The sequence below is a fragment of the Choloepus didactylus genome, chromosome 7 (assembly GCF_015220235.1).
Source record: "Choloepus didactylus isolate mChoDid1 chromosome 7, mChoDid1.pri, whole genome shotgun sequence".
In the NCBI taxonomy this organism is placed as follows: Eukaryota; Metazoa; Chordata; class Mammalia; order Pilosa; family Megalonychidae; genus Choloepus; species Choloepus didactylus.
Window position 1 is genome coordinate 107,422,363 of NC_051313.1, and position 11,307 is coordinate 107,433,669.

Genomic DNA, 11,307 nt, shown 5'->3' on the forward strand with positions numbered 1-11,307 from the left:
CCCCCTTAGCTTGCTCAACAAAGTTATGGGAGGAGGGCTGCTAGAGGTCTCCTCGCCTCCACTCAGCGTTTGAACCAGAACCAGGACCAAGGCAAGAAGGCTCTAGAAGGATGGGCTTTAGGAAGAAAATGGGGAAGACTGCCTCCTGGGGCAGGATGGGCTCTTTCACATAAACGCTAAAAAAAAATGCAAAAATGGCTGAGCAGGGAGCCCATGAGCTTGGGAAACTCTCCCCTGGAAAAAGGGAACACAAAGCAGAACTGAAGCAAACCTCTACAGATTAGGAAAATAAATGCAAGTTAGTGTGAGGGGCCAGTCTGACTAAAAATGCCCCAGCTGAGGTGGTGACTGGAGGTCACTTGATCCATTTGACAAGCCACAGGAACGTAGAGGGGTCACAAAGCTCACAGAGGAAGGGCCAACCATAAAATAGTGGCAAGATGTTGTGTCCTACTGAGCTGTGCCATCTGCTCCTTTATGTCCACCTCCATCTCCACATTTTTTTCCCTACAAACATAAGAATAAAAAGATTTCCATGAGAGGAAGAAAGTAACGAAAGGGGGGAAGGGGTTCTACTCAGAGTATTAGCAATGAGAGCTCAGGATCTGGTCAGAAGTTACCATCCATTTGATGGGACTACTACTTTTGTTAAATATCTAGGCTCAGAAAAACAAGATGTGTCAATTGTTTTACTGAACACCAGAGTCCTCATTGCACAAGGATAGCATAGCTATCGATATGAACTTTTTTAGCTTTAAACAGCAGAAACGTATTGTCTTATAGTTTTGGAAACTGGAAGTCCAAAATCAAGATGTCAGCAGGGCCCTGCTTGCTCACAAATGATATGAATTTATGGAGGGCTTCACCCTATGCCGGGCATTATGTTAAATGCACCCTCTCATGTAATTCGCATACAGTCCCATGGAGGAGGCACCATTAGTCTCCCCATTATCTCTCATCCTCAGTTTGGAGAGGTTAAGTAACTTCCAAGGTCACAGGACCTTACAAAGCCCAGCTCACACCAGGTGTCACCTACCATCTGCCTTATGGAGGGCCAGTGCCCTGTGCTAAGGACTATTTAGCTTTAGAGGTAAATTGGCTACAGGTACTAAGACCCAGTCAGTGGATTCTGTCCTTAGGTCTCCCTTTCTATTATTGTTCCTTCTATATATTGGGACCATGAGCCCAAGTACTAACACCATAACTGGAAGTCTGGACCCTGCTGGGAGTCAAACTTCCACCCCCTAGAAACCTCCCCAACACTGGTAATACCGAACGAAAACTCCAGAAAGGGGAATAAAGATCCTGTGCTGTAAACAATTGTCGTACCTTTAGCAGGTACATATTTAGATTATTCTCTGGCTTGACCTGGCCTTATCCATCACCCCCAAACAACAGGCTTCTCTCAGGACAACTTGTGGACAGAAAAATGTAAACATTTGAAAGGGTTTTTAAGTGTAAAAGGGGGCATAATATTAAATCTTAGTGGCTCCCACCAGGGCAGGAGTTCTCAACCGGGGGCCCAAGACCTTGGATGGAAAAAAATTTTACATCTTTATTTTCACTAACCTCTAACTGAAAGTGAGCATTGCTTCTATTATAAATATAGGCAACAGACCACAGTAATGTTTCTCATTTTCCAGAAACACACTAAACCCAAAGTTCCTTTCTCATGGATGAAACAGGCCTTTAAACATTCCAGATGTTCCTTATTCTGCTAAACAGAATTCAGATTCAGGGAAAGGGTAAGGGCAGGAAAGACATAGAACCTCATATTTAACATATTTTTTAAACAGCTACTCATTTGCATACAAAACCTACATATTTAGGAGGAAGTCTTTGAGAGCAGATGCAGAAGAAAAGTTCCCAAGTCATCACTCTCAGAAGCAAATGTGGCTTCGATTTATTCTGTGAGATGGTGTTCATACCACCACTGAGCACTTAACTGAATCCACTTAAGTGGAAAGAATCCACTTATTACTGGGACAGGCAAGAGCAGTTCGCTGTGAGGCTTGCAGCTCCTATTTCTCACTCTGGAGACCCTGGTCTGACACTGAAACATTAGCTGCATAGCAATGTCTCCCAGCAATGACAGGAAATGAGAGAAAAATCCATAAGGACAGTCTTCAAGGCACTACTGCTGGCTGGGGCCTGTCCTCGCACAGATGGACATGAATAAATTTGCACCAAGCAACAAAGCGGCAGGAGGCAGGTGACGGCTGGTGCTCAGGGTCATGGCCAGTCCACTTCATAGCAGAAGTCCACAGACGCTACGAAAATCACCCAGCACCTCATCTACATGCACTTTCATGTGCCTATATTTCAATGACAAGTTTAAAAATGGAGGACAAATACATTAGAAGATAAGAGACAGAAAGAAGTGCAATGAAGAAAATGAAATGGTCAGGGGATGGAGAATGAAGGGAGAGAGGGAGGGTGCAGAACATACAGTGCTCTGTAGACCAGGTGGTGGGTTTTAATTCTCTCTCCTGAAAACATCAGGGAGCAATTTTATACATTGGGGAAGGGGGCGGAGGGGGGGCAGCTAGATGAAAATTCAAGTACTTAGCATGGTGTGTTAAATAGTTACTGCCTAATTTATTTATCTATTCTATCAAAGATGACAATGTGAATGCATTCAGGGTAAATAGAAGCCTTCTCATTTATAACTGAAATGTCATTTCAGCAAAATTCAAGGTATTTTTTTTTATTCCATTTTTAGTATCTGCTTTTACTAGTCACAAAGTTTTGCATGAAAAACAAGTGCAGTAAACTTAAATATTCATTAAAAGTTAAGATAAAAATCTTTATATTTTATGTATATGTGTATATGTATATGTGCGTATGCCTGTATAAAAATGTACGCACGCATACGCATAAACTGAAAGAAACAATTTTCCTTGAAATAAAATTACATACAATTTTCTAAAATCCATGATCATATATTGCTGGTTTGGGGCTTTGGCTAAGGGCTCAGCCAAAAATCCGGACCCAAGTCTTAACTTTGGGGACTGGCAAGGTCAGCAAAGAAGTGTGGGGTGAGACCCCAAGGAAGACAGCCTCACATCAGTCTCAGCGAAGGAAGTTCTTGTGACTGGCCCTTTTTTACCTTTTCTTGCTTCTCCTCTGCATTCCGCCCACTTTAACCCAACTACTATAATTTTGACTCCTGGTGATGGAAAGAAAAAAAAATGACTGAAAACGAAATGTCTGAGGAAAAGAAGATGTCAAGTCTCTTTCAGACATCAATATTTCTGCAAAACTGCTCCAAAGTAATTAATTACTGACTTTTTTTCAGTCTGCCAAGAGCCATCTAATACCTTCGATTTATCATTCCCTACAGTCCTCCTGCTTGGGTAAGGTTAACATCATCATCTGCAGAGCTGGAAGCTGACAACCATAATTAAATAATTTGCCCATTCGCTATTAGCCTGTCATGGGGAATGAGAGTGAGCAAACGCATGTGTCTGTGAGCACTGTTCTAATTCCCAGAGGCCCTGGCTGCTTCTTCAGCTTTTACCACTACTAAAGATGAAGAAACAGACACTATTAGCTCCTGATTCCTGGAATCATAATAGCTGCTTACCCAAAGCCCAAGAGGGTAGCCCATTGGCCAGCCTAAAGTTTGCCAGAAACTGTCCCATGGGTGGGAGGAGTTTGAAACAAGAAGGAAAGAAGAAAGAGGGAAATTCAAGATGTTAGTTTCATGGGGCACATTTCTTGAGGCAGAGAAGTCTCTGAATGGGCTTCTCAGTTCCAACTTCCATAAAACGCAAGTGCTCCTATCTTTAAGGAAAATGCAATACCCCCAGGAGCTAGAACACTGGTCAGCAAAGCTTCTCCTACTCCACTTGGATGTCTCTCCAAAGAGCCTCTCTTGATGCCCCGAGTTGGGTTGAGCTGTATGCTCCACCAGCACGGATCACTTTGTACATTCGCATGCTTATCTGTCTGTGTTCCCAGCACCCCACTGACAGTGAGATCCTTGAGGGTGAGGCCAAGATCCATCCATCTTGCCTGGCACATAGTAGGCATTCCAAAAATATTTGTAGAATAGAATTTAATTTAAATGCTCTCCTTTTTACATCAACCAAGTAGAGTATACCTCCTTTATCTGCCATCATTAAGAAACTTTCTAGGGATGTTTCCAAATACCTTCCCTGTTAACCCTATTAGGCCCCAAAGCTTATTTTTACTGAACTGTTTCTAAAATGTTTTGACTTGTTAACAAAATACAAGTTTTGTGGGGATTGAATCATGTTCCCCACAAAAAGCATGTTCAGGTCCCAATCCTTGGTCCTGTGGGTGTGAACCAATTTGTAAATAGGACCTTTGAAGATGTTTTAGGTAAGATGTGCCCGAACCAAATGAGGGTGGGCCTCAATCCAATGTGGCCGAGTCCTTATAAGCAAAGGAAATTTGTCATGAAGAAAGAAGCCGCAGGGAACAGCCAGAAGCTGGAAGCAAATGATGCCTGGAAGAGAAAGGAGAAGATGCTGCCACATGCACTGCCATGTAACGGAAAAGCCAAGGAACCCCAGAGATTATCAGCCAGCCATGAGAACCAACCCCAAGGAAGAAGCAAGTCCTCTAGCCTCTGAAACCATGAGCCAATAAATTCCTGTTGTTAAGCCAAGCCATTGTATGGTATTTGTTTTAGTAGCTGAGAAACTAAAACATACAGTAAACCAAATGTAAACTTTCCTTGATCTCTCAAGGTGTATTCATTGGCTTGTGAGTTTGGCTGCTCTAATGTAAAGTGGCTTAAATGAGGGAGGTTATTTCTCCAACATATAACAAGGCAGGAACAAATAGTATAGGGCTTACATAGTGATTCTGCAGGGCCAGAGACCCAAGCTTCTTCCATCTTCTTGCTCTGCCAGCTCTGGGTGTTACTCTTCTCACCTCTACCCCCCAAGACCCCATTCCAGCCTAGGGAGAGGAAAAGGCAGAAGGACAGAACTTTTATGACCTGGCACATTCCCTTTAGCTCCTAGTCCAGGGGCCAAAACTTAGCCACACTCAGCAGCCAGGGTCCTTGTGAAAGTTGGATGTTCTACTAGAAGAAGGAAGGCGAAACTGGACATTGGGGGTCAGCTTACAGTATCTGCCACCTTGTGAATTTTAATCATGGTACTACACTGTTTTTTGGCAGTTCCTGCAATAACAAAGGAAACGTGCAGGGCTGACTCCTAGCAAGGACCCAGGATCCTGGAATTTACAGGTTCTCCATCTCCTCTGTCACCACTTTGCTGCCAGGCTGCATCTTTCGATGTTATAAATGTGCTTGCTTATAGAGGGTCCACCTTCTAATATGCCAAGAGTTGGAAAACCAAGTATCTGAGCTTTTTAGGGGTAGATATGTCAAATACACACATGCACATGCATGCATAATCAGATAGGGGTGAGAGAGCATAATATAGGCTTTGGAGTCATTCTATCCGGGTACAATATCCTGTTCTACCACTTATGCCTGAATGACCTTGGACAACTTACTTACCCTCTCTCAGTTTTTTTACCTATAAATGGAGGAATAACAATAGTAACTTATCTTGTTGGGATGTTGTGAGGATTAAACAAGTAATTACATGTAAAACATGTTACCTGGCACATAGTAAGTGCCTGATAAGGGATAGCTATTATTATTAATGTAAGCTAAGTTAGTGATTCAACAGGATCTGAGTGAGAATGGGAGAGAACCTCCTTTGAATTGAGGTTTGTGGGCTTTATAGCAGACTTTTCTTTGCTCCATAAAGTGCTCCACTTTTCTTTTTCCTCACTCCCAAGCTCTGGGCTGTGTCCCAGATTGCTAAAGGCCCTGAGAAATGAAGGGCCATTGTATATTGGAATCAACTTGAATTTTGATATGTTTTATCTCACTCACATCCTGCATACATTTTTAATAGCATCTCAAAGACAAAAGGGTAAGCTGATAGTGAATGCAAATTGTATTAATGTTAGGATTCCTAATTGTGTTTACTTTTCCATTCTCTAGACATCCTTACTGACAGAAAAGGGCCCCATTTCATGAAGGGATAATGGAACTCTTATGTTCTAATTTATCAGAATATCTTTTACAGAAGGGTTCCCATCATAAGTCTCTAAACCAAAGCCAGAGTAACTATCTCCATCCCTAAAAGCTCAAACAACAAGAAAAGTGAAGCTGCAGGGAAGTCAGATGCTCTGGCGAGCAAGCAGAGCTGATTCCCAGGAGCCCCAGCCATCATAGGCTGACTGCTTTTGTAGCATGTGTTTTGGAAAACAGTGTTATTCCGCAACCCAAAATCCAATATACAGGAAATGGTCTGTCCAAATATCTTTCTGAAAGGGGAGAGATTTGATGATAAATTTACCTGTAGAAGAAACAAATAAGCAAAATAAAAAAATAAGGCAAAGAGAAATAAAACCAATATAAAAAAATGTACCTTGACAGCTGAGCCACATATACATGCATTAAAATGCAGAGTCTTTGTCTCCTAGCCTGGTACTGAACTGAAATTAAAGTCAATCAGGGCATGCTACCATCTTAAAATTTACCTCTTTTATTTCTTCCAAGGAACTGGATAGCATTGTCTTATGTTGTTCTATATACTCTTTTTATATTTTGTATATTTAATTTTGAAAAGATAATTCATTTACATAACTTGCAAAATCAAAAGCTATAAAAAAGAATACAGGGAAAACCTCTCTCCCGCCTCATCTGCCATCTGGCCAGGTGCCACCTCTACCCCATTCCAATAGAAATCACTATTATTTCTTGAGTATCCGTTCCAGAGCTATACAAGCAAATATGAAAATGGATTTCTTTTCCATCCCTTTGTGTGCAGTTGTAGTATACAATATGCCCTATTCTGCATATTTTTCTTTTTACATTTGGAGATCTTTTCATAGCATTACATAAAGAACTTTTTTATTCCATATTTTTTTCAAGGAAGGGAAAAACACTACAAAGGACCCCCAGCCTTGGTCAATTCTTATGAGAAAATGGATTCTTAACTGTGCAGTCCCCAGGAAAGCTGCCATAGATACTGCCACAAATACGCTTTATTGCCTAGTCAGACACACTACCTAGCTAATGCAGCTAGGCTCGCTGATATGCTGGTTGTACAACTTAACCCCTCTTTACTTCCCCTTCATGTCACCAAGGCATCTCAGTCCCTGCAAGTGGAAGGTGGTTTTCCAAACAACACAACTTCAGCATTCATAATCACATGTAAACAAAGCTGCTCAAGCTTCAGCTTTTTTACAATTCACATGTACTACTTTTGTAACTAGAAAAAGATTAATACTACTTTTTAAAAAGCAATGAATAAGTGATGATGATCAGTTAACACACAGTCTACAAGTTTTGAGTCCTTTTCTCCACTGTCTAAAATGAATACCTGTAACTCGATTAGTCAAAGTAGACTGTTTTATAATTTTCTATCTGCCAATCAAATAAGAATAAATAGCCAGGGGCTGCACCTGAAATAGAGAAAATCCCATCAGACTCAGCACTAGTGATGAGTGGAGACTTGCTTCAGCTCAAACTAAAGATGCATTGTAGGAATAGAGTATACAGGAAAATGCCATTCTCCAAGGTGTCAAAAATGTTCCTTGTACCAGCTGGAAAGGTTAAGCAAAAGGCATGAAACACTCATAGAACCCACAGAGACCATACGCTCTGAAAAAGGTCTGACTTAAATGGTCTGGATACTCAACTGGCTGCTCTCTCTACAATTACCTTCTTCCACTTTCGCAGCCACTTCTCACCACCAACCATGTGTTATTTTATTTCCCTCTGACTACTGCCACAGGTGGCTTGAAAAGGTGTGGTTAAGAAATCATGGAAAATCTTCATGGGATAATTGACTTAAGAACTCACAATCTAATTCATTGTGTCATAAGAAGAAAAAAGAAACTACTAACAGAATAAACATGGTTTGAATGGAGTCTAGAAAGGAGGAAACCCAAGATCAAGAATGTGAGAGAGTGTCTCCAGCCCTGGCCAGGAGAGACTGTGCCAACAATTCCAGCCAAGGAGAACATTCCATTGGATTTTCAGGCATGCATCTGGCCACCCTAAATCAATGACGTCAGCCACTAAGACATTATTTCATCTGGCTCACTCCCCTTGCTATGATGTTCTGCTCACCAAGGAGGCTTCTGAAAGACATTTGCTTCCCATGCTCACAGGAGAGAGAATACAGTGACCATCTGCCCCAAACATCTGATCTACTTGGCAGTTCCATTTCTCATCATTCTGGTTTGTGTAGTAATCTCCCATGAACTGGACCAGCACAGTCTAGGTACACACAGGGGCACTCACATGTTTTTGTTTCTGGACTTGAAGTCCTGAAAACCAAACCCTGAGCCCTGGTACTGCCATGCCATTTGGAGACTTGCAAGTGCCCAGCTGATCTCTCCTAGCTGACACTGCTATCTTGACTCTCTGCAGCTTTAAAAGACTAAACCAACAGTAAAACCGGTAATATGTGTAATCTCTTTATCCAAATGGGTATATTCTAGATAGACATTCAAAAGCAACTTCCCTCTGATTGACCTCCCTCACTTCCACTCTCCACTCATGGCCCCCTTAGTTTTTTTTACCCTTCTCCCTCTCCCATACCAGCACACACAATTCTCTAGGGTCCTAGTTCCAAGTAAGTTGGTTCCACACACTTTCCCCCTCAGACCTCTGCATTACTTTCAGCTCTTCAGGTCCCACTTTCACTAAAGGAAGCTCGGTCCTTCGAAGCAAAACTTCTCCAAAACAATGACTTTCCCCCAAAAAGTTTTATTATAAAAATTTCAATCATAAAGAAAAGTTGAAAGAATTATGAATTATACAGTAAACACACATATACCCACTACCTAGATTCTATAATTGTTAACATTTTCCTATATTTGCCTCATCACAGATCTATCCATCAATTAATCCATCCTCTTTTTGATGCATTTCAAAGTAAATTGCAAGTATCAGTGTAAATTCACCCCTAAATACTTTGGCATGCATGTCATCAACTAGATTCAATATTTGTTTAATTTTCTTGCTACAAATTACATACTGTGAAATGTTTTGACATGAGTTTTGACAAATGCATACGACCATGTAACCCAAACCTGTCAGCCCAGAAAGTTTCCTCAAGTCCTTTTCCAGTTTATTCCTGCCTCCACTCCCCAAAGGCAACTACTTTTTAAAAATATAAGATTTTTAAAATATGATATTTTAAAAAAATTGATTAATTTTGCCCATTCTAGAACTTCATTAAATGGTATATGAGGTATGTATACTTATGTAAGGTTTCTTTCCCTCAGCATGTATTTTGAGATTTATCCATGTTTCTTTGTGTATCAGTAGAGTTCATTCTTTTATATTACTGAGTTGAATGTCCTTGTATGAATATACCACAGTTTGCCCATTCTCTTGTTGATGGGCACCTGAACTGTTGCAAGTTCTTGGCTATTACAAATAAAGTTGCTATGAATATCTGTGCTGGTTTGAATCTATTACATCCCCCACAAAAGCCATGTTCTTTTAATTCAATCTTGTGGGTGCAGACTGATTATGGGAGGGATCTTTTGATTAGGCTGTTTCCATGGAGATGAGACCTCACTCATTCAAGATGGGTGTGCCGGTTTGTAAATTTATGTCCCCCAGAAAAAAGCCATATTCTTTAATGCATTCTTGTGGGAGCAGACATACTAGTGTGGATTGGGTTGGAACCTATTGGTCCAGTGTCCATGGAGATGTGACCCACCCAACTGTGTAGGTGATAACTCTGATTGGATAATTTCCATGGAGGCATGGCCCCACCCATTCAGCGTGGGCCTTGTTTAGTTTACTGGAGCACTATATAAGCTCAGACAGAAGGAGCTCATAGCTAGCTGGAGCTGAGACAGACACTTTGAGGATGGCCCTCAGAAGGTGATGAAGACATTTTGGAGAACACCATTCTGAGACACAACCTGGAAGCAAGCAAACACTAGCCACATGCCTTCCCAGCTAACAGAGGTTTTCCGGATGCCAATGGCCTTTCTCCAGTGAAGGTACCCTTTGTTGATGGACACTTTATGGCCTTAAGACTGTAACTGTGTAACCAAATAAACCCCCTTCTATAAAAACCTGTCCATTTCTGGTGTTTTGCATTCCAGCAACATTAGCAAACTAGAACGATGGGTCTTGATTAATTTACTGGAGTCCTTAAGAGAGCTCAAGGGCCAATACAGACCAAGACACTTGGAGATGCAGACAGAAAAATGTTTGAAGATGCTAAGCTAAGAGATGAAGCTCAGAGTTTGCCCCAGAGAAGCTAAGAGAGGACCCCCAGATGCTTAGAGAGAAACACCCTAGGAGAACAAGCAAGGATGCACAGGAACTGAGAGAGAGAAGCTAAGAGAGACAGAAGCCCAGAGACATTTTGGAGAAAGCCATTTTGAAACCAGAACCTGGGAGCAAAGGACCTCTTGTTGATGTCCTAGTTCGGACACTTTTATGGCCTTAGAACTGTAAATTTGTAACCTATAAATCCCCTTTATAAAAGCCAATCCATTTCTGGTATTTTGCATAATAGCAGTTTTAGCAAACTGGAACAATATCCATTTATGTGTTTTTTTGGAAAGTATGTTTTCATGTCTCTTGGTTAAATACTTAGATTACATGGAATAATGTAATGAATTATTGGTATGGTTGGATATAGGTCTACCATTTTGATATTTGTTTTCTTCCTGTCCAGTCTGGTTTTTTGTTTGTCTATTCCTCCTTTCCTAATTTCTTCTGAGTTAGCTAAATTTTTATAATTCCTTTTTAACCTCTATTGGCTTTTTAGCTATACTTTGTTGCATTATGTTTGAGAGGTTATGCAAGAATAGTGATTTAAAGCATTTTGGTCTCAGATCCCCTCTATACTCTTAAAAATTATTGAAGAGCTCAAAGAGATTTTATGTAGGTTTTATCTGTATCTATTAGAAATAAAATGTGAGAATTTAAAATATTTTTAATAAACTAAAATAACATAAATGCACTACATTTTACCACAGCATATGTGGAAATAAATGTGGAAAATAACTATATTTCCCACAACAAAAAAAAAATGGTGAGAAGAATGGTACTGTTTTATATTTTTTGCAAACCTCTTTAATGTCTGGCTTAATAGAAGAAACTTGGATTCTCATATTTGTTTCTGAATTCCAGCTATTGCATTATGTTGCTTTGGTTGAGTTACATAAGGAAAATCCAGCCTCATACAGATATGTTGTTGGAACATGGGGGACCTCACAGACTTCCTGAATGGGTTTTGGTGACCTTAGAGGTACCCGTACCACACT